Source organism: Sinohyriopsis cumingii, chromosome 15 (genome assembly GCF_028554795.1).
Source record: "Sinohyriopsis cumingii isolate HCF-2022 chromosome 15, ASM2855479v2, whole genome shotgun sequence".
NCBI lineage: Eukaryota > Metazoa > Mollusca > Bivalvia > Unionida > Unionidae > Sinohyriopsis > Sinohyriopsis cumingii.
The window spans coordinates 114,646,698-114,672,676 of NC_142975.1; the positions used below are offsets into that span (position 1 = coordinate 114,646,698).

At 35.4% G+C, this 25,979-nt stretch overlaps 1 protein-coding gene across 6 annotated transcripts in view; it reads left to right on the top strand.

The window, feature by feature from the left end:
* The first annotated feature begins 479 nt into the window (after positions 1-479).
* LOC149782527 (uncharacterized) overlaps positions 480-25,979 on the top strand; it is a 44,962-nt gene continuing 19,462 nt past the window's right edge. The window contains exons 1-2 of one of the 6 annotated variants that reach the window (XM_089933958.1): positions 480-911; positions 13,039-13,090. The gene's annotated coding sequence lies outside the window, so the exon portion shown is untranslated. Of the gene's footprint in view, positions 912-13,038; positions 13,091-22,094; positions 22,201-22,269; positions 22,378-23,375; positions 23,691-25,979 lie in introns of those variants that run through there. The other 5 variants (XM_089933959.1, XM_089933960.1, XM_089933963.1 and 2 more) reach the window with 5 other exon arrangements.

A 25,979-nucleotide genomic window follows, 5' to 3' on the forward strand; every position in this document is an offset into this window, starting at 1 on the left:
GCCAAATCCAGTAAGGATAAGATGTGGATTTCACAGATTGTACGTGCTTAATGTGTTATGTAAAAAATATAAATGGACTAATTTCAGTTTCACTGAAGTGAAGTACAGGGTGGGTGCTGAAGTATTGGTTTAATACAAAAAAAAACAATTAGTACTAAATCTGTCAAAATTTATCATCAACATATATTGCTGCCAACGTGCCAATTATCTACCGGTACTTCGATAGCATGATTGCGTTAAGCTGTGATTGTTCCCACCATTTCGACTATGTGTATACGTATCACTGAAATAGACATAAGGAATTTGCGCTTTTAAGTTCAACCAACAACTCCTCCCCACCACATGTATTGTCATGCACATATGCTGAGAGGATGTATGTGTTTAGGCGAGGGGAAGGGGAGCGGGGATGGCCGTTAAATTATTTTGACTTACTCGTGTGAACCTGACACGCCCTGTCTTTCGCATTGTGCTACCGGAATCAGTATTCTCCATTAATATGTTGGTAATTAATCCCATCGTTATTAGTGGCATATCTAACATAAATGGGTGCCATACTGATGGACACATTAACACAGAATAACTAAGGATAGCGTGGTTGACCCAGTGCGAATAATAACGATATAATATACACAAAGATAAGATACGCTTCAGCGACTAGTAAGACATGAAAGGGTGAACAGAAGGATTACCTTTTAAATAAGCTAACCTACATTTGCCACCTATGGTAGTGTCATAATTGGATGGTAAAGATTTCAACGAAAACAATTAGTGCTTTTCCGCCTGGTATTTTGAACAAGGGCTGTTGTCGAGTAACATATGTTTGTATGGAGCTAAGTTAATACATGTGGAAGACTCAATGACGGAACACGCCATGACAATATCAGGGAAATGACGTGAATATTTCAGCTAAGGTAAGTAAGTTAGTATTTAATTAAAATTTTGTGCAAATATTAGGTTGTATGTATATAAAACAATGTATATGTATTACTAGAAAGAATCATTGTGAGGAATAAGGATCAAAATGTAACACATGCTAATGTTTCTGGTTTCCTTAGTGGCGGACTCACATCTTTATTGACCGGGGGGGGGGGGGCAAGCACAGATACAATTGAAACATTCACACAGTAAGATTAGCTGTTAGTTGGACACAAGGAGATTAAATTCGTTCAGACGTTAATTTTAATTTACTTATTTGGCATATGACGTTGTTATAACCTTACCAAAGATGTGACGTTCACCGGGTCAGTTCTTTCATTTTACATACATACATACATACATACATACATACATATGCGGGAGGTCGTGGATTCGATCCCCGGCCGAGTCATACCAAAGACTTACAAAAATGGTACTAACAGCTGCCTCGCTTGGCGCTCAGCATTAAGAGGTTAGTGTTAGGACTGGTCAGCCTGGTGTCAGGATAATGTGACTAGATGGGACATCATGCAACATGTCTGCGACATGATGCCCCAGTGCTAGACATCACTATAAACTGCCACATTGCAGACATCGTAGTGATATGACTGAACAGTTGAAAAAGTTACGCTAAAAATCCAAATCACACACACACACACACACACACACACATACATACATACATACTGAGGACTTTGTATATCGCCAAATATTTAGAAGCTCTAAGCGCTTTACAACATTAGACAACACCTATAAGATAATTAAAAAAAAACATATGATGATATGATTACAAAAACAAACACCCTGAAATTAGAAAACATTAAAAACATGCTGAAAATATTTAAGGTAGGAAACATTATTAGGTCTTTAAGTTTGTTCTTGCAGTCGAAATAAGTGTGTTTTGAGAGCTCTCTTGAATGGGATCACTGTGTCATTGTGTCTAAGTTCAGTGGGCAATTCATTCCACGTTGCTGGACCTTGGTATGCAAAAGAACGCTATCCATATGACTTTGTTTTCATAGTGTGAATAATGAGTATACGATTGTCAGAAGAGGAGCGTAAGTATCTTGCATTTGCAGATACAAGTTGTGTCCTGTTGACCAAGAAGAACTTGAACCACATTAAGGCTGTATCATGAATGCCAAATACATGCTGGAGTCGGTGAAGTAATATATCATGGTCTATTGTGTCAAATGCTGCAGAAAAATCAAGGAGGGTGAGGACTGTAATCTTAAATAGAACTCTTATTTTCATGAAAACAAGTTGGCCGCTATCGCTTAACCCGCTTGAAGCAGCTGTTCCGTTTTTTAGTGCCGTTTTCATGATATTTGTGCTTGTTGCCTGTTTTCATCTTCATTATTGTGTTCATTATGTATTGGCTATGAAATGCGTATGTGTTACTTCATCTCCTTGTTTGGGAAATGAGAACAATTAGACTTTTTCTCAGCTGTCTTGCTCAACTGTTTTTGAACAAACCGCCATCACGTGATACTCGCCAGTCAACCCGTTTATGCTACGATGGACCCTCAATAATTGCTTTAAATGATCACTCCTTGGCTCTCCACACTACATTGTGCTCTAGACAAACGAACTGGGACCACATTCATCATTACCTAAATGTAAACAGAAGCGAAAAAATAAACGTTGTTTCAAAGGTGGCCGGCGTAGAACAGGAAGAAGAATTCCAGTTATCTCCCTTATTTCGGCTCAACAATTTAAAACAAATTCGACTGTTAATTTAGATAACCTAATTCAAATCCCTATTAATTCATCAACCTTTGTGTCAAATATCCAAGAGATACTTCTGCATATTGCATTATTCAATGCCCAGTCAGTAGGACCACTGGAAAAGCGCACATAAATAGTTAATTTTATCAACGACCAAAATATTGACGTATTTTCCTGACCGAAACATGGCTAAAAACATCAAGCGATGAGCCTAAGTGTACGGATCTAACACCCACTGGTTACTCCATCACGTCGTTTCCCCGTAATTCTCGCGGAGGTGGAATTGCTGTCATCACAAAGAACTCCATGATAAAACGTCTTAACCACACCACAACATTCAATTTCAACCACACATCGTTTCAACTAGTCCAAACCACACTCACACTGGAGCAAAGGCCAGTCCATTTTTTCTGCCTATACCGCCCTCCTCCTAGTAGAAAAAACAAGCTGGCTGACTCTCTCTTTTTGGAGCAGTTTCCGAATCTCCTGGACTATGGAAATTCGATAGGTGGCAACCGGATTATTCTTGGAGATTTCAACTTTCACTTTGACTGTCCCGGAAACTCAAATACATAAAAACGCATAGATTCCATCAATATTTTCAACTTCAAACAGTCAACCAACCCACCCATAAACATGGTCACATTTTAGACTGGATTCTTCATAGACCTGATGATAACATTCTACGGTCCTCCCTGGTATCCCATGACCTTGCATCAGATCACCTCTGCGTTATATGCCATCTTGACGTATCAGTCCCTAACCCTCCACTTTTATATGCTACTAAGAGAAACCTCCGTATAATAAATAGAACCAAACTAATACACGACATCCAAGCTAACCTAACAACATGCTTACCTCCTACCGCAGAACAACTCGATAACTGCCTGCGTTCATTGCTTGACAAACATGACCCAGCTACCAAGTGCAGAGTATCAATTGAAAAGTGTTTTCCATGGTATAGCTTTGTTAGGGACCAGCTTCGCACTGCTAAAAGAGACCGCCGTAAAGCTGAGAGGCTTTGGCTTTCCACCAGACTCACTATTCATAAGCAAATCTATGAAGCCGCTAAGAAGAATGTCACAGATATAGTCCATGCAGCGAAATCAGCCCACTACACAACTAAGATCATGGAAAGTTTCAGCTGCAAAGAGCTCTTCGAGATTACTAACAAACTAATGTCAAGGAACAAATGTACACCACTTCCAATTACCTTCTCTCCAGTTGACCTTCCGGACATGTTTGCAAATTTCTTCCGTGACAAAGTACAAACCATTAGGGATAAGCTTGACGCCACAATTTCAATTGACTCGTCGTCACCATACAGTTGGGATACAGAATTTGAGCGGCAACCATTAATAGCATTTGAACCTGTCTCTATGGATTTTGTACGTACAATCCTGATGAAGAGTGCACCAAAGTCATGTGAACTTGATACAATTCCAACATCACTGCCGCTTGGGTGCTTAGATCCAGTATTGCCTTCACTAACTGTAGTTATTAATACCTCTCTCTCATCCGTGGAATTCCCATCATTTTTCAAAACTGCCATTGTAAAGCCTCTGCTGAAGAAACCAACAATAGACCATAACGATTTAAAGAACTACCGCCCAGTTTCTAATCTCCCATTCATATAAAAACAATCTTAGAAAAGGTTGTTCTATCCCAGCTTGTATCTCATCTAAATTCAAACAGTCTTTTTAGCAATGTACAATCTGCATATCGCCCTTGTCACAGTACTGAAACTACTCTTCTAAAAGTAGTTAATGACATTCTCTCTGCGTTGGATAGCGGAACGATTACAGTCCTAATCCTCCTTGATTTGTCTGCAGCATTTGACACAATAGACCATGATATATTACTTCACCGTCTCCAGTATGTATTTGGCATTCATGATACAGCCTTAATGTGGTTCAAGTCCTACTTGGTCAACAAGACAAAATTGTATCTGCAAATGGAATGCACTCCAGACCAGTTGATCTATGTTGTGGTGTTCCACAGGGGTCTGTTCTTGGACCTGTTCTCTTCATTTTGTACACTCAGTCGCTCTGAAGTATCATAGATCATCATCCAGTGTCTCACCAATTGTACGCTAATGACACCCAAATATACAAATCTAGCCACCCGACTGAAGTTGATGCTACCATCCAAGGTGTTGAGAGGTGTATTTCTGATGTGAAATCATGGATGACATGTAACAAGCTGCAGATGAATGATGATAAAACTGAGGCCATTCTGATCACAACACCAAGACTTTCTCATTCACATCCTTTACCTCAAACAATAAATATCAGCAACACCAACATTAAATTCACACAATCAGTACGAAACCTAGGTGTTACTATGGACAGTACTCTCACATTACACCAACATGTCATGAACATGTGCAAGAATGGGTTTCATGAGCTGAGACGCATCAGCTCAGTTCGCAAATGCCTTTCAGTTGATGCCACTAAAACACTTGTGTGTTCATTAGTACTTTCAAGACTGGACTATTGTAACTCAGTTCTGTCTGGTTCATCTCAATATCTGCTCCAGAAACTTCAAAAAGTTCAAAACACAGTTGCTCGGATCATACTTAGAGTACCACGATCAGAGCACACCTCCCCGCTGCTCTGTACCCTACACTGGCTATCCATTCAATCCAGAATCAAACACAAAATTTGTTCTCTGTGCTACATTTCACTGTCGGACTCTAGTCCAACATACCTATCCGACCTCACCCATGTGTACACACCAGCAAGATACTTACGCTCCTCTTCTGACAATCGTATACTCATTATTCACACTATGAAAACAAAGTCATATGGATAGCGTTCTTTTGTATACCAGGGTCCAGCAACGTGGAATGAATTGCCCACTGAACTTAGACACAAAGGCACAGTGATCCCATTCAAGAGTGCTCTCAAAACTCACTTATTTCGACTGCAAGAACAAACTTAAAGACCTAATAATGTTTCCTACCTTAAATATTCCCAGCATGGTTTATTTTAATGTTGTCTAATTTCAGGGTGTTTTTTTTGTAATCATATCATTATATGTTTTTTTATCTTATAGGTGTTGTCTAATGTTACAAAGTGCTTAGAGCTTCTAAAGATTAAGCCCTATATAAAGTCATTATTATTATTATTATTATTATTATTATTATTATTATTATTATTTTGTTTCTTTGGATTAAACAACGATCGACAGTGCAAACAGAATTCTTTTAAAATGATCCTCAGCTGCACGTGTAGCAATCCGGATACCAGCATATATGAACATATAACGTAGCATCGGCCAAGCTAGGGACGTAAAAATTCCAAGAAGGCGAATAATTATGCCCCAAGCAGAACAGATTAGATCCATCGCAATCAAGAATTTATGGCGAGTCTAAGTCATATGTCAAACCTAATGTTTGCGAATCACGCTGACCCAGACAGAATCAAATGTGAAATTATCTCTACAAAATTTTGCAGCCTTACAAAATACCCCTCATAGATTGAACAAATGCTGCGCAAAGTGCGACATTATTAATTAGTTGTTCTAAAGCGGCATTGAGTAGGTTAGATACTAATTAAGAAATTAGGTGAAGGACACCTCTTACACAGCGAGTCAGCAATAACATAATATATCAGGTTTGTATAAGAGGTGCCGGGTGTCAGTGTGGAAAGCTTAATGGAAGAAGAGACATTGATCAATTTTATAGACATTAAACTTTTTTTCCTGACTGGCCTGGCGAATTGGGGTCCGGACTGAAGTGTGGGGAGGGGGCAGAGGCGCCTGTACGTCCCCCATTTAATTGAGGTGTATCACTGAAACGACGCCACAGTACATCTTTTAGCCTAATAATTACAAAATTTGCATATATTATTATAAAATAGTTCCGTTGCACTTCCAAACAACATTATTCAAATAGTTACGTGCGACAATACAAACGTTAGATGCATAGTTTTGAAAGAAAAAATCGAAATCATTTTCACAAAAGTGTTAAACTTTTTTGATGGTTCTAAATATTTGTATTTTGTATTTTTATAGCAGTTTTGGTAAGGTAATGATAGGAAACGTTGTTGCTGAAGCAAAAGTAATGAATTTCTGATAGTATTCATATTTCCAATTTAACATTAGGGTGCGTAACCTCTACAATCATTGTTCGCTCGAAATATATATGAATCAAAAGATGTCTCTCTGATCATAATCTATCGTATTTGAAGAGTTTTGATCTGTAACGGCTATTAATCTGATGCACGGAATCAATCAGTCACACTTCTAAAGCTTACTTGTACCCGCACACGTACACATATACACTTATATATACATTTACATATAAAATATACGCGTAATGTGCATATACATTTAAAAAAAATTAAACCATGAGTTGCGTGTCTCGAGAGTCAAATAATCAATATGTAATTAATGTCCAAAGTATGTAAAACCTTTTAGATTGGGGTCCTTGGGTGAAGTCTCTGTGTATTTCTTAATACCAGTAAATGTAACCTCTGGATCGAACCACTTTATTGAGATCCCTACCTTATCAGCAAACATGCACTTTCTACGCATGAAGAGACAATTTTATCCATGGAAATGGCATTCGCCCCGGCGTTTATCCCGCCAAAAAGATATATCCGTAGCATGGAAACCATTGACATGAAGAGGCGAATCGACTTATGCAAATGACAATTCCTACCCCGAAACTTAGAATGTGTAACATTCACCGATTGTTAATTACACATTCAGATTTATTTTTTATTGCATACGTACTATATACGCTTCGTGGAAAGAAATGCAAAAATCCTTGTGTGTAGTGTTATGAATCTAGGTCTTAAAATATGGAACAGGAAGAAAGCGAATACTACATTTTAAGTAAAATCAACAAGTAATTTATTTCCCTATAATACAAAATGAAAATTCCAAAGACACTTACAATATTGTTAATTAAATTCCAAAACTTCATAATTGTTCTATAACAAGTCCAAAAATATAGAACGTTCCGAATGAATTCCAATAGTCTTGAATGTTCTGATGTACGACAGTGATGCAGTTCAGATCGTTTTTAGTCAGTTCACAATAATTCCCCAAAAGATATTAATCCAAAGTCAATGAGCACTTAGTAATTCCAACCTGAACTCAGCTGTAAACTGATATATATATATATATATATATATATATATATATATATATATATATATATATATATATATATATATATATATATATATATATATATATATATATATATATATATATATGTATGTATGTATGTATGTATGTATGTATGTATGTATGTAGAGGCCGACCGAAATTCGGTTTCGGCGCAGAAAGTTGGCAAATGGCCTCTTTCGGCATAGTTTCTGTTTCGGCCGAAGCCAACAAAGTAGCTTTCGGTTTTCTTTCTGTTTCGGCTGAAACTGATATTGACTTTCGGTCATCAGCCGAAGATCTATTTTAACTTTCAGAATGCAACGCTAGTGCTGCCTCTATTACTCTGCTTGTCGGCCGGTCAGTCGGCGCTAGGCAATTCTAGGCACTATTGCATTTCAGTCTACTCGCGTGTTGAATACAGAGATTTCGAAGTCTGACAATATTGATAATTTCAGTTAGTTAAACTGTAGCGAATTAATCTGTGTGAAGTAGAAAATTGAAGTTAATTATAAACGGATTAGTTAATCACCGCAAAGAATTTCGAAAAATGCAGTGTGGGATTACTTCACAAAAATCGATTCTGATGCAAGCAAGGCGCAGTGCAAAGAATGCAACAAACTGTTATCACTTGGCAGCGATAAACCAAGACTTCAGACAGTTTCAGGATTGAAAGGTCATCTGGCCAGCTGCCACAAGGAGCTCCATGGTACGTATCTCAAGAGGTCCACGAATGACGGAGCTGAGCATGCCTCGAAAAAGATGATGATGGAAGAGAAAACGACTAAACATGCATTACCGAATTTTGTGCAGACGTCCCTGACATCAATGGTCGAGAGCAGAATGGTCTGGCCTGATGACCGCGTTGCAGTTCAGCGAAATGATAAGTGCATCATGGACTTGATCGTTGTCGACATGTTACCCTACTCAGTTGTTGAAGTGTAGCATTGCATCATGACCCAGGCCTATTTAATAAATCTTGTGTTCGGCAACTTCGGTTTATCTTTCGGTTTCGGTTTCGGCCGAAGGTGTAGTTAAACTTTCGGTTTCGGCTTCGGTTTCGGCCAAAAGTCAATTTATAACTTTCGGTCTGGTTTCGTTTTCGGCCGAAACCAGAAATATAGTTTCGATCGGCCTCTAATATATATATATATATATATATATATATATATATATATATATATATATATATATATATATAAATTAGAGTTATAGAAACGATAGTCGATTAATAGATTATTTAATATGCAAAGTATGCATCGACTGTGGAAATCTTTAATCTGGCACGGCTGAATGGGTGCTTATGTTCCGAATTTTACAAGTATTTTTAATTGTGGTGATACATTCATATGTATGATTAAATTACTTTAAACTTATCTTGTGAATATAGTAAGATAATATCTGCCTCACTGAACAATATAGATCAAGGAGTTGTACAGTGATGTTCAGCTTTTGCCTTGACGTTTGTATTGTTCAAATACTGGCTATTAAATAAATCAAATTGATGATATTAAAGATTAGAGAAAGAAATAATAAAAGAAAATAATTTCACAGCGTGCGAATATATATTCAAAACTAGATTACCGCTCCGGTGGCCTGGTGGTAACAGCGTCCGCCTCGGATGCGGGAGGTCATGGGTTCGATTCCCGGCCGAGTCATACCAGAGACTTTCAAAAATGGTACTAACAGCTGCCTCGCTTGGCGTTGAGCTTTAAGATGTTAGTGTTAGGACTGGTCGGCCTGGTGTCAGGATAATGTGACTGGGTGGGACATCATGCTACATCTTGCGGTATAATGCCCCAGTGCTAGACATCACTATAAACTGGCACATTGCAGACATTGTAGCGATATGACTGAAAAATTGTTAAAGCTACGTTAAAAATCAAAATCACATCACATCATATCAAAACTAGATTTATCTTCTTGCTTCATCGACTACCGTCCATCTGCTGTCAATTTAATATAGTCCCTTACTGATTACACTTTTATTGAAATGAATATGATTCATTCCATGGATTTTGTTTTTTATATAATCCCAAAGTGGTGTTTTTCATGATTCTAAGAGGTCAAGAAAATATTTACCTGAATTTAAGATCAAGAGTTGATTTAGATACCAGTTAGTGAATTTTCGATTATAAATAGTCAAGTTCCAGAACAGTCTGTTGTCATAGATCAGATGACAGTTTGTGTATAAGTAGAGGTTTTACAAAGTCTTCATTCCTATCTTAAATTTGTCTGTGTAATCATTTTTTGAGAGGAGTTTTTAAAAATTTAAACTATTCATTGGAAGTACAAAGCGCTCATGGACTTTTTTGGACTAAAACACCACTTTGGGATTATCAACGACTCATTCAAAGACATTCTGGATCATATCATTATGGTACGTCAAGACATTCAAGACTTTTGCAATTCATTCGGAACATTATATACTAATGGACTTGTGAGATACCATTTAGGATTATATGGATTTAATTCACAATACCTTTGTATTGAAGGGAAATAAATTGATTGTAGATTTTACTAAACTTGTTGGTTTCGTTTATTTTATTTTATGTTTTGTTACATAGCTTAAGATCTGGAGTCGTAATAATGCAAGGGAAAGAGTAAATTGTGTTTAAAGTATTGAAAGTTAAACCTATCAACATGTAATTTAGAACAAAGATGTACAAAAACACAAATGGTATTTGAAATAAACAGTTATATGAATAATTTATTAATATAATATTTGATTTTTGAAGATTAGTTTTGTTGTTTTTAGGGTAAACTTAAACTTAAGTAACAAGACAGGTAAACCCAAAAACATTAAATTTCCAAAATATAGATTTAGTTAAATAAAATCAAACTAAGTGAAAGAATTCAAAATAACAAACTGTGTATGAATTCTTAGAATATCCTATATTGCGATTCTAGGACTTAAAATAACCTATAGAAAGAGTGAGAACCAACAATCTTTATAAAATTCAACAAATAATATATTTCCTTAGAATATAAATTGAAAATCTAATTTAAACAAATTGTGGTATTTAATTAAATCCCAAATAATCTTAGAAGTTTGATCACAAGTGCTAATGATTTAAGTTTTGAACAAACTTTAGTGGTATTCTAAAGCATATCCGACGCTGGAAGTGTTGATGTGCCTGTGTCATAGTGATGTGCCAACGGTCATCTGTTGAATGCTATTTTTGAGCATTTTATACTTCCAGAGAAGAATAACTTGAGTTAAATAATTAATTCCAGCCCACATTAAATACTGAACACGATAATACAACTGATTATGCTCAGATCTTATTGCAAGAATAACAAATTTCTAAGAAAACAAGATTACATAGCCCTCTACCTGACCTCAGATCACAATTAACATCCCCCCCAAAAAAAAAAAAAATAATTAATTACAATTACTTATTGGAAAAGTTCATTCTGAAAGATTCCAGATTTTTACAAGATAAAATCTTAGCTATAATTAGAAGGTCTATTTCTAAAAATTATAATATAAAATGTATTGAGTAACAGTTAGACTCGGCATTTCGTTGCGAATTTCAATGTTTTGAACTCAGCTTAAGATAAACATGCTTACATGGCCAAAATGAATGATACAGGTAGAAATGAATTTGATTTTAGACAAGGCCAAGCTCTAAATACAATTATCTATAGTATATAATGAATTTAAAAAAAAAAAAACAAACATTGCAAATTAAATGTACATAACAACTCTCCTCTTAAAGAAAGAAAGATTTATGCAATAAAGCTTTTATAAACTATCAGTAAAATGTACATTAAATATAAATTTACATACATGAAATCTTATGAATGACACAAAGTGTACATGAAACAATATAATATTTCCATACACGTAAAAGTGCATCTGCTATTTGACCGTTTTTCCCTTGACGTTCCTGGTGTAAATATTGTATTCCTGCAACATCAGACTTAACCTTAATAATCTTTGAGGTTTTATATCTTCCCAAGGAAAGTTAGGGGGTTGTAATCACTAAAAAAATCGGAGAGGGAACATAACTATATACACTTCAAAGTGTTGCAAAACCAATATCAATGCCAAACTTCCTTCTTTATTGATGATGAAAATCTCTGGTCTTTATTTAATATTTAATTTCTTGGAAAGATATATAAAGGGAAGGTCATCACCATTTTTGTCTTGAATCAATACTGCACCAATCCATTAATTGCTTGCATCTACAGTCATTTTAAATGACTGGCTGAATTTGGAGTTGAAAGAACTGGTGCACTTTTAAGTATGGCCTTTATCTTACCAATAAATTTGTCAGGGGTACAGCAATTAGGGAAAAATTGGAACAAAATTTCCGACAGGATCCAATCGTACCCGAAATTCGCACCAGTTGCTTTTTAATGATAGGCACAGAGAATTTAAAAAAAGCCTTGACCTTAGCATCTGTAGGTTAATGTGTCCATTTCCCATATTATGTGCTAGAAATATAACACAAAAAAGGGAAAAGTCGCTTTTTAATTAATTAATTGTCAAATTTTCATCAGCGAGTATATCAAAGAATTTCAGAATTGTCTCCACGTATCGTTTGTAGATGATGACATAATTGATGTAGGAATCACGATTATCTAGACCATATGTAATTATGTTTATTAAAGTGCAAGGCAAACGTTTCATCCCAAACGACATCACTTTATATAGATAAAGTCCATCTAGAACTACGAATGCCGAAATTTCCGTTGCCCTTTCTGTCAGAGGAATTTGCCAGAATCCTTTCAAAAGGTCAAGACTGGTGACATATTTTGCATGTCCAAAATTGACGATGATGTCGTCGATTCCTAACAAAGGAAACAAAAAATATTACCTAATTGAAATTTTATTTCTGGAAGGTTCCAAATGTATACAAGATAAAATCTACTCTATAATTAGTAGATTTGTTTCTAAACTTTTAATATGCAATGCAGTAAACAAACATGTAGACCCGGCATTTCTTGTGGGGGGGGGGGGGCAGCTTGGCCTAAACATGTTTACAAAACCAAAATCAATGATTCAGGTCAGGTCTAAAATGAACTTTATTATGGACAAAGAGACATCTAAATAACAATGATTCATAATTTGTCATTAATTTAAAAAAAACTATCTAACAATGCAAAATAAATTAACATAACACCTAAATTGCACCATCAACTCCTCCATCAATTTCTTGCTAATAAGGAAACTGTCCAAAGGTATTCTGAATGAAGGTTCTTATCTGTTTATGTGCTATAGCGCTATAACTGAAAATTCGGTTCTAATTTTTAATGTCTTTATTTCAGTGTAATCAAGTGAACGGACAATAAATATTAATGAAGTCCTAGAAAATTTCAGGTAATCCGATAGAATCAATTACCTATTCAAGTCCTTGAATAAGTCCATATAATCCAATAAGCGCTAATTGTTTACATTAAAGATTTTCCACTCCGCTTACTCCATAGAACAAATATTATAAACAAAGCACTATTTCTTCTCAAAGACCCTTACAAAACTGGCTTAACTGAAGAATGAATACCCGGTACTTTATATTCATTATATAGTCACCTTATGCGTAATAATTTTAAGAAATCTTAATCATCAAAAGATTCACGAACACAATTTAAATCATTATTTCCCTTCAAAATACCTGGGTCATCGACAATGCTCTTTTATTTATCAACGGCTAGAGCGCTCGTGATAAATCTATATTACAAATGTACTCCCTAGAATTATGCTATCTTGATATTACCTACTTTTAAATAACGTGTGGCGTACATAATCTTAGTAGTCTCTCTCTCTCTCTCTCTCTCTCTCTCTCTCTCTCTCTCTCTATATATATATATATATATATATATATATATATATATATATATATATATATATATATATATATGTATTGATTAGACCCTTTTACAATTTTTTCAACTTATAAGTCAATATTTCTTTGTATTGTCTCTTTACCTTTGATTTTAAATATTTACATGAGTCTAACTAACTTGCACATTATATGGCCCAACGCTATCAACAGAGGAGGGTCATGAAATATCGCTTGGCGTGATATGGAACGTAAACAAGTGGACGATGGGTTTGTGGGACATAACACGCTAAAGAAACTATATTAGGTGAAGCCTATGGAAACTCCTGCATTTTAGAGTTTTACGGGCATAATTTAATCTCAGTCGGATTAAAATCAGATATCCACTATGTGAAGATTCAACGGCGACCGTCTAGACGTCATGTTCTAGTGACCTTGGCATTAGCCAATGGAAATGCAGCTTTCAAAAATCTGAAAATGAATCAAATCGTTCAGCACGCATTGATGCTCCCTCAGCCACACTACTCAGTCTCCCAAACATGAAGTTATAAGACTTCATCTGATTGGCAGATACAATTAGCGATAATAGCAATAATATATGTCACCATAACATGACCCACTTCCTCATCCGAGCTTGGCCCCTGATTACTAAAATCTTTTTCCAAACACTTCAAAAGTTTCTAAAGTTATTAATTTGCAAATAAAATCGACAGAGGGAATGTCTAACAAGGTTTTGAGGTTATTGTATTTTGCATTTCAGTCAATGCAACTTTATTACCAGAAAGAAGCTTAATTTGCTGATTCCATCTTGTTTATCTGCAATACCATTAAATAAAGTATGGATAAGTTCAACTGTTCTTTTTCTAACCGCCGCGTCACTAGCGGAGTCAAAGGCTTCATTAAATTTCTGCAAATTAACAAATAATTTGTCTTAAATATTCGCCGACAGAGTGGTAGTGGTGGTACTTGTGGGGTTATCTCTAAACACGCGCACAATGAGAAATGTAACATTTTGGGACTTAATGTTTGTAGCATTCTTCTAGCAATTTCTAAAGCTCATGAAATATTTAACGTAGTAACACAATTAGGTGAGGAAGAAAGAGTAAGAAAGAGATTGTTTCGACTCAATTTGCTACATTTTTTCTCAGAAAAAAATCTAATTTCATATTGACTGTAACGTATTGCTGTTTTCAGTGCAAAAATATATAAGATAGGGATTCTGTCAGTAGGGACAGATACACCCTGTTAAGGATATGTAGCATAAAAAAAATAAATCATCCAGCTCTCTTTAGTTTTGTTAGTTACGGACAGATACCAATTTATTTATGAGTCAGCCGACTTTCTTTACTTTTACGTTGTGTCAGTCCAATAAAGATAACATATGATACCTAACGTAAGGAGAAACATGGGTTCTGTCCTAGGGTAAGGTGTCTTTATTTATAGAATGTGAGATGTACTGAAACATAACATATCGCCTGTGTGTATTATGCAAATTCGGCACATTCCGGACATAGAACTCTGTATAAGTGTGTTACGGTTCAGTGGTCTGAAAATAAGTGATAGAAAGAAGCAAACCCAGCACGTTTTCTAAAATCAACGATTAATTTAATTCTCAAAGTTACAAATGGAAATTGAAGCCCTGGCTTACAGTATCATGAATTAAATCCCAACTAATCATGCAAGTTCTATCACAAGTTCAAATGTTTAGTGCTCCGAATGAATTCCGATAATTTTTGATGTGCTTATGTACCAATAGTCTTGATGTCTCAGTATTATCCATAATTTCGTTGAATGAATTCACAATAATCCCCAAATAATGTTAATCCAATCAATGAACCCTTTAGTAATTCCAATAAATGATTTAAATAATTCCTTACAAAGACTGATATTAAAAAAGGATTAAATAATGTTTTGTTTTCTGAACCTTATATATATATATATATATATATATATATATATATATATATATATATATATATATATATATATATATATATATATATATATATATATATATATATATATATATATAAGACACAATAAGGTGAAAGACTGAGAATCATGCGTTCGCTTCCAGAACTTTCTAAGGTCAACGTGTTTACAAATATTGTCTCGAAGTGCAACCCACAACCATGGATAAAAGTTAAGCACACAATATAACTATACATAAAAGTGGCCTTTGGAAGCGAGTATATTAGTGTCTCTTTACCGGTATGAAATTATATTAATCTGTTTAAATTATAGATTTTGCCAACATCTTCTTTGCGAATGTAAAACTCGTTTTTACATGCTACATTACCGTAATAATGATACGTGCTTGAAAATACTGTAACCATGCTATATCTTTTAAATTGCAAATATATGGAGCGACGGATTGTTAGATATATATTTTTTACAAATATATAATTTGTAATTGTGTAAATGAGGTAATATTAGGAATTCATTCTTTGTAATTGAATCCTTATTAGTTTTGGTTATGGTATCAATTTTATTATTGATAAAGTATTTAGCAGCGTATAGGGTTCTCGGACTATATGAAGTATTGCGCGTAGCCAACTTCACGTCATTTCTCACAAAAGAACCATTGCAAACTCACCAAAAACACAAAATTGGCTACCCCGCAAAAAAACATAAATTGCCCCACGAAAACTTAGTTAATCCACAATGAGCCATAGGAAACCCCACCCCCTAAAGCTTAACAACCTCCCCCCACCTTATCTAACAATGGAAAAACAGCTTGGAAATTCCACTTATCACTGTAACTTCATATTGAATCATCGCCAGTTACATTTTTTAGTTTTGGTTTTTGTTTCCTCGGGATCTTCACTTCCTGCATACTTTTTAATTCGTTAAAAGCCATAAAAGTGGAAACTATCTTTATAAATTTATGTAGATGTCACAATATGACACGCATTTCGGATTTTTACCCCACCAGAATATCAAAACCTTCACTAAAAAAAATAAAACCGGCCTGTCGATTATCATACACTGAGAGACTCTGTTTGGTAATACTAGAGTGCTTGGGCAGTGATAACTAGTTCATATCCCATAGACCGTAACGTAAATATGTGACCAAATTGTGTGTGTGCGTGTGTGTGTGTGTGTGTGTGTGTAATTAGGATTTTGAACGTAGCTTTAACAATTTTTCAGTCATATCGCTACGATGTCTGCAGTGTGGCAGTTTACAGTAATGTCTAGCACTGGGGCATGATGTCCCACCTAGTCACATTATCCTGACACCAGGCCGACCAGTCCTAACCTCTTAATGCTGAGCGCCAAGCGAGGCAGCTGTTAGTACCATTTTTGTAAGTCTTTGGTATGACTCGGCCGGGGTTCGAACCCACGAACTCCCCCTTCCGAGGCGGATGCTCTAACCACTAGGTCACTGGAGCGGTTGTGGTATGATTGGTAAATCATGCATTTATAGACTGGACGATAAATCCAAGTGGAAATTTAAAATAATGAAAATGGTATATTGCGTGTCTGATTGTATTCCAAAATTTCGTTGTAAGTGTCCACTATAAAAATCCATTACAGTGAGATCTATCCGTTTACATCCAGTAGTAAATGTGCGGCGACAGCGGTTAAATGTAAATAGTTTTAGGTTCAAACCTATAATGTGTACAATTTACCACTACGGTGGTTTCTTCGAAACAAATAAGTGATTTTTATTTATGTTAATATATTCTCAGCCTTTGGTCTAATTGTTACTACAAGTAACCGACGGGAGTCTTTTTCTCAACATACGCTACGTTAGAGAATAAGGAAACAAAAATTAATATTTCACCGTGTGCGAGTACACACCCGTTTGTTTCAGAAAATGTTGTTAGCTTGTTTCAAATAATTAAAAAACAAAAAAACAAACAAACACACACACCCAAAAAAAACCACCACCACCAACAACAACAAAAAACAAAACAAGTAAGCAACAAACCCCCGCGCTCCCAAAAACCCACGCGAGTATAATTCTACACACGTTTAAGTCTTACATGGCCCTTACAATCATGTGCTTATGATGAAGACGTTAAATTTGTATTGCTTAATATATACCTATTGAACGCATTTTGTTTCCACGGAGATTTATTTTGTGCTTTCGAATACCTCATTGAAGTCACGGACAGTTGTGATGATATTTCTTATTTGTATCAATCTTTATTCGGGCCTGAGGAATTAGTTTTCGGAAGGTGGAGGAAGAGGTAGGTAATTTTCTTTCGAGCCTGGATATATTTGCTTTATTTTACATCAAGATAATTTTTTCTCAATATATTATCACCTATTATATGCATGTAGACAAATGATTGAACGTGTTTATTTTCAAGAATGGTCAAAACTGTATTACGACATTTCAGACGTAAAAAAAATAAGACTTTCTTTTCATGTTCTCATTCATGTTATCCCGTCAAAAATCATGTTACCGTGACTGCGACATTGTATCCTCTGTCTTTGGTATATTTAGTGACAGAATTTATGGTTCATATTCATACAACAACAACAAAACAACAAAACAAAACAATGATGCACCACCCCAACCATTAGTCTAATTCAATGCATTGTCCCTGATAAAGGAACATAATAGTATTAGCACACCTCCCGTTTCCTTGTACCCCGCCACCTTTTTAAAAAGGCACAAAACTTTGTAATTTTATTGATCTTGTTATAATTTTTAAACTGATTGTTGTCGCCAGGAGTGAGGGAGCTAATTCTGTCCACTTTTTGGCGTTTCAAACCAAACGGAAGCTCTCGGTGTAAACAAACGAAAGACGGCTCAGTGTCATTTTTCTGGTACTAGAACAGTCTATTGCAGTAAAAGCTGTGTCGATTGCCTCGGGAATGTTTGTAATGTCTAATTGTAATATTTCTTTAACAAACTGAACACATATAAAGGATGTACTCAAATATACGTTACTCCCAAAATTGACGGAATTATTGAGACTATCAAAAATGGTAAATACCCATAACATATGTTGCTTGAAAACATAAATTCATCTATTCACATATGATGACCGTGTTAATAAAGAAACTCTAGTATATATATATATATATATATATATATATATATATATATATATATATATATATATATATATATATATATATATATATATATATGTGTGTGTGTGTGTGTGTGTGTGGGGAGGGGTGCTTTGCAATATCTGAGACTGATCCCAAATATGTTTATTTTCTGTTTAGATTGTGAGAATAGAATTTGGTGAAATGTGTTCAGGGTTTGAAAAATCAATTGCTGGAGAACCCAAGACAGAAAAATGTTCATGGTCAGCCATTTGTTTGAACGTGAAATCTGTTGCGGGTAACCAAAAATGTTATTAAGTAATAATCATGTTAAAAGTAGAATGGAACTTTATAAATATAATCCAGAGACATACATTTGATCGTTAAATCCCTGTAGGTACCTACCTGAGGGTTCCCAAATTATATCCTTAGTTGAGTGTTCGTTGATTGCTATCTGTAATAGGTCACTCTAATCCTTACGTGGCGGTTATACATTCTCTGACTAAATAACCCCATTCCATACTATCAGTTCCTCGGGGTGAACCCTTACAGAAATAAGACTAGCAAATGTTTGTCTTTTGTCAAGACACCAAAATATGGTAGCGTTATCTTTCATCTTTGGCTAGACACACTTAATGCCTATGATCCAGTATTACGATTCCTCGTTGGTGCGTTGAAGAAATGGCACTCTCTATAATTTAATTTGCCCGTTTTGACTAATAGGAATTGGGCAAATTTAAGCAGTATAATTGATTGTTGGGTAATAATTAATCCGAACTCTATCTTTAGTTCCTAGAGAGTCCAGACAGATGATTAACTGTATCGGGTTAATGTTAAGGAGAATGGTAACGATGTTAACTCAGAGATAAACATTAAATATGGATAAACACGTGGACAAGAGTGCTCAAATGCTATAAAGCTGTCAAGACAGCGTCAAAATAATTGTACATTGTTCGATTATGTTTTATTTTCTAATCTTAAATAAATTGAATAAGTGTGTAAACTTCTTACATTAAATTAGCAGGACTGATGTGGAGGTGCAAGTTATATGTGATATTAGGAACACACACACACACACACACACACACACACACACACATATTAATGAAGGTATGTATCGGAGATTCGCAGTGTCAGTCAGCACCGCAGCCGGCAGGCAAATTCGCGTAATTAGTTGGTTTCGGAGCTGGTAACTTCAGTTTGGTGCGACGAAGAAATATATCTACAAGCAACCTACCTACCTACCTACCTACAGACAGACAGACAGACATATATACATACGTACGTACGCGACATATGCATGTGTTTGAGATCTACTTAGGTACTTACAATTAAAAGGTGTAGTTAGTTGGGTCCAAGACCTTTTGAAAATTAGTTGTCAAATTTAGATTCCTTACCAATATAGGGCATACCATCTATATATGTACATAACACTGACCGAACTGCAAACAGCTTACAGCAAGAACTATTGTTGCATGGTAGGCAGACGGATCTGGTTTATCCTCTTCATTCTTGTTATGATTTCAAGCAGATAGGTTAGATGAAGACTGGGTGAATCATTATGCGATGTCAGTACTGGGTCTTTCATGCTCTCGTTTGGTTTCACATCATATCAGTATGAATACGACTAATACTTGAATCAACTTCGCGTAATTATTCATCCTTTATATCGTGTCAACAGCTGTAGTAAACAAAAACAAAAAGTACGTGAATTAGTTGTATTTTTGGGGGTCAAGATTCAACAATAGATATGGCAGATCAACGTGTTAAATCTAACTGGACAACCTTTTCATGCAATCAACATGGATAGTTTCCAATAAAAGATACTTGAACCGAGAAAAGCTGTCACCTCGTGACATAAAACATGGAGAAAAATATGTAACTTAACAATATTTACCGTCTGAATCTGCCTAGGACTTACTACGACTTGAATTTTATTGCAAATGTGTTTTTTCTTCTGCTCTACCCTCACTTACCATTTCTGCAGGAGGCGGTATCTTGCATTATGTTCGTCTGTCCACTTGTTGATATACCCGGAACTCAATAAGCACAATCACCCACACCCCTACATGCACACACATGCAGTGCAAATGATCTCGTCTGTGTTTTACCTTACGTAGCTTTAATTGTACATCCAAAAAAATCACAGTAATTGGGCATGTATGAAAATGAAAGAAACAAAGATTTAAATTTCAGTATGTTATACAGACTCAAGTTTGAATATGAATTTTGGTGAAACCACAAAAGAAATATGGACCGATTGAATCGCAGACCACAAATGAAACTATTACAACATAACGCCATTTTCTGCCATGTCATATTCAGTAATCTACCGTCAGTTTTACACCAAATAAAACACACACACACACAAAAAAACCAACAACAACCCAACAAAATGAATTACAACTGTTAATGTCACATTGAATTCACCGGTGGACTGCAGGCTTTGCATCTTGCTAATGATGTTGTTGTTAAATGGCTGGACATGTACTGCTCACAATAACTAATAATAATAATAACCCAATTATTTGCGATCTCCTACTTTCAAGCATATTGACCATTCTGTCAGGGTCGCAAAGGACCTTTGAGAGAATAATCTTGCAAGATTACTGACATCCTGGCAAGTTAGGATTTGTAACTGTTATATAAATGAGATTCACTGAAATATATTTTAATCTTTTTAAATCAGAAAATAAAATTTAATGGTTTTCTCAAAAGTAGTACGCTCCATTAACCAGTGGAAACAAATTTTAGTGATTTAAGGACAAATAATAACTTGATTGTTTAAAAGCTGGCTTTTATCGTTTTGTCATGGGTGAAAGGTGTGATATAAGCGTCTTTATTGTTGTAACTTTAAAAAAAACAGGATATTTCTTTGGGATTGCTCAGGGGGTGAAATGTGAAACATAAATAGATCAAACTATCGTGTTAGTTTAAAGTACAACAACTTATGTAATTCTATCGTCATTTTCGTTCTTTGTACATACTTTCATTAAAACAAGCAAATCCTTGTTCAGAGAGAATACAATACACATTACAATTTATATTTTTTTAATGAAATTGACCTGAAAAGGTCTCAGAAATTGCGTCAGATGTCAACTTTGTTGTAAATGTTGGCTTAAAGTAGCATTTCTATACTTAATACATGTACATATGATTTTCAATGAAGTTTCGATTTCGGCTCACTCTTTGACTCATTGTCTCTAAATAGTAACTTACGGCATTCCGCGCTGTGACCCATGTGAATCAGTTTACAATATCGGTTAAGGACCAACCATTTAATTTTCGTTGTATAGATTTTGGTCCTTTACATTAACATTTCTTTTCAGCTAATACTAGATAATTTGGGATTATTTTACTTAACGAATGAGACCAAGAATATGTCTGTCCCTTCCGAAAAGTAAATAGTTGAATTCACTCAGTCAAAAACATCCAAATGTCTTGCAATTAAATGAGAATAAACTGTCAGTGAATCGACGTTTCTATCAGTGTATAAGAGGTCCGTAAATTGACGTCTCTGGCAGTAAGTATGTAGGCGGTCTGTGAATCGACGTTTCTATCAGTATATAAGCGGTCCGTAAATTGACGTCTCTGGCAGTAAGTATGTAGGCGGTCTGTGAATCGGCGTCTCTGGCAGCAGGTATGTAGTCGGTCAGTGAATTGAGTCTCTGGCAGTATAGTATGTATATAGGATAACCGTAAATCGAAGTCTCTGGCATTAGGTATGTAGGCGGTCCGTGAATCGAAACTCTGGCAGTATGTAAGTTGTCTGTGAATCGACGTCTCTGGCAGTGTGTAGTTAAGTGAATACTTAAAGGTAAGTGGTCAGTGGATAAACACACACACACACGCACCTGACGGATATAAATATAAGCAAGGTTCGTAGGTAAGGTGATTGATTGGCTGGTGTGCATTTGGCTGGAATTTGAGTGATCCTTAGTTTAATTAGTTTAAACATATTTGATTGCAATTAAAAGTAATATATATTGTCAACGATATGACACTAAGTGACACGAATTTATATATTCCTCTCTATGGTAGAAGAGGGATCATTTAATGACACCAGATATGACGAAAAGGCGCTTCTGTTTTTATCTGGAAATATATCGTCATTATTAACTTACAGGCATGAAAGAAGGATACAGGTTTGCCCCTTTTCTGAATCGATACCAAAACAAGATGTGTTACGGTAACAAATCGTATCTAAGCCATTATATGTTATGTGGGAATCCGGGCCGCGGATAAATGACACTCGAAGTATTAGACTAGCTGATGTGTATTTCTTGGCTGACGTTTGACATACGGCCTTATATTTAATTTTTATACCACACTATCCAACTATGCGTCAACCATTTTTAAAAAAATTTCCGCGTACAGCTACAACTCGTACAGTTAAGACTAGTCACTTCGCTTTTACGAGTATCTACAACAAGAAGAGAAATAGAGTTTTATTAAACAAGCATGTGAAAATATGTCTTCCTCGAGTACCTTGATTTGGACGGATTTGTCACAGTTTTTTTTGTAGATGCAATTCTTATTTTTACAGTTTACACCTTTTTTTCAATTGGCACTAATTAGCCGGCAGTGCGCTGACGTGCCGTTACATACCATCGCCCCAAGGGATGAGTTTATGATTTTACCTATCTTGTGATAACACTGAGACATAGAAATATCACTGAAGTATAAAAGGAATATCGTGAGAGGTATTTACAACACCAAGCTATTCGAACTCGACCCGAGTTAATAAATCATGTCGTCGGATATATGTTACATGTCAAATTTACCCAGTGCGACAAAATGCGAATAATGAACGGTGGTGCATCATCACAGCAGTTGGATTAAAATAGGTGGAAAGGGATGTGTCTTGCGGCCTATTCGGCGTTATACGGGAACGAACAACTAATGAATTATTCAGAATCCACTGAGTACAGAAATACATGAACTAACTTACATATATAGCTCTGTGGTAATGCGTTAGATGTCGGCAGCTTGGGAAGTTAAAGTGTGTTAAAATGCCTCCAGTTGAAACAAAGATCAGAGGCCTACAAATGTATTAGCGGACGCTGTACTATGTATCGTACTATTCTTAAAACTAGAATAGTCCAACACATGCTGGATTCAATGGATCAGGTATATGTTAGAAGCCTTATTGTCATACGTATCCTTTCCTTGTTCTTTTTCCCATCTTCTTCATCTCCAGTGGTAAACTGCAAGGGAAAACATCAATATTTTAGATGTTGGTCATGGTTAATAACGACCTCGTAAAATTAGATCTTGGACGTCATCTCTTTAGCTTTGCAATGAAAAACAGTACTGTTTTTTTAAATTGGTAAATTATTTATGTCATATGTAACATTTTTGATAATTGTCTTGCTGTTTGTTTCACCTTAAAACTTGTCTTCCTAACTCACTTAAGTGCAAACGGTAAATACCGTCTGTACTCGCTTATAAGTCGAGCCCAACTGCAATCTGCAGATCCAGATCTGCCGTCACATTTTGAGCTGGCAGATCTTGATCTGTGTAGTTTGTAGATAGTGATCAATTGAACAAAGAAGAGAGACTCTGATCTAAAGGTGCATTACGCTACGGCAGATCAGACTCTTTTTTTTTTTAGTTTGACTCGTAGACTGGACTTATATGATGCGATAGACGGTGTATGTACGACTTTATACATATTGCCCTTATACTGTCGAATTCGTTTTACGGTAGTGTTCACACACAAGAAGTTGAGTAGGTATTTAAAAGAAGATATCCTTTTGGCGGGCACATGTACTATAAAATAGGACTATCTTTATATATATACCGATTTCTCGATGATTAATTCCTTGCTAGATAAAAGCTTTATTAATTTATGATTTCCTCCGCGTGTTCTCATAGGTATGTAATTATCAGATCTCGAACAGTTTATTGCCTGAACAACAACAAAGGCGAGCCATATATCAACCTTTTATCTGTTTTCAATTGACCATATTACAAATACATACATACATGACCACTGTGGTCACTAGGAAAGCAGCGAAAATGTATATATGGCCATTATCCTTGTTCTTTATATTATCTTCTGTGCATGATTGATTGGTCAGTCCCGACACAAGTCGGTAGATTCCTATATATTCTTACTTTCCTCCATATCAAATGAACTTTGCATTTTGTGTTATATGAAAAGCCATTGCTGCCAGAATTATAAAATATAAACAAAATAAGTAACTTTAAAATAAACCAAGAAAAACTTTAAAAAAAGCAAAGCGTTTGTAACCTCTAAGTGGATTACCCCTGAGATCAATGAGGCTAGGCACCTAAGAAATAATTTCCACAAGAAAAAAGACATGAAAAGCTATAGAAAGTGGAGGAATAAAACTAAGCACCTGATAGATAAGGCAAAAGAGAACTACTATAAACAGGCTATTGATGAAAGTAAGAGTACCAAGACATTGTGAAAGCATCTAAAAGAGCTGAACCCACCCAGGAACAGTTGTCTTCCCCCTAGACTTAAGCAAAATGATGATATAGCAACATCTGTACAAGACATTGTGGAAATGTTCAAAAATTTCTTTGTAAGCATCTCCAGTAACAGTATTCAGAACCAGACTAACAACCCAACTGAACATGATGCTCTTCTATTATTTATAAGAGCTAAAATTACTGATCATAATTATTTTTCAGTAGCTAATGTTAGTGAAGCTGGTGTTTTTAACATATACTTTTTAAGGTGAATATTATTAACTCATCTGGACTGGATGGGATCGGTCAACGAATTCTTTAAATTGCTCAACCTGTAATAGCAAAGTCACTAACGCATATAATAAACTTAAGTATAATGAGTGGTAATTTTCCAGAAACACTGAAATGTGCAAAGGTTACAATATCTTTAAGAAAGGAGAAAAGGAAGATCGAGGGAATTACAGACCAATATCAATTCTACCTGTAATGTCAAAATTATTTGAAAAGCATGTAGCCATTCAGGTATATAACTGTTTTTATACATACTCTCTATTTCATAAAGTGCAATCAGGATTTAGAAAGTACCACTCATGCCAAACAGAACGTACCAAATTAACTGATCTTTGGCTGAAGGAAATAGATCATGGACATATGACTGAGATTGTTTTCAATGACTTCAAGAAAGCCTCTGATCTTGTTGATCATGAAATTCTACTGCAAAAGTTGAACAATTACAGGTTTAACAATCCTTCTTTAAACTGGTTTAGATCATACCTAAACCAAAGGTCTCAACAAGTAAGCATTGGCAATATTAGCTCTCAAACTCGCATTATTCATTCAAGGGTCCCTCAAGGCTCAGTTTTGGGCCATCTCCTCTTCCTTATCTATATCAATGATCTACCATTAAATAATGATTCCACAAATACATATTTTTTTGCAGATGAAGCAACCTTGTATACATCTAGTTCTGATAGTGAA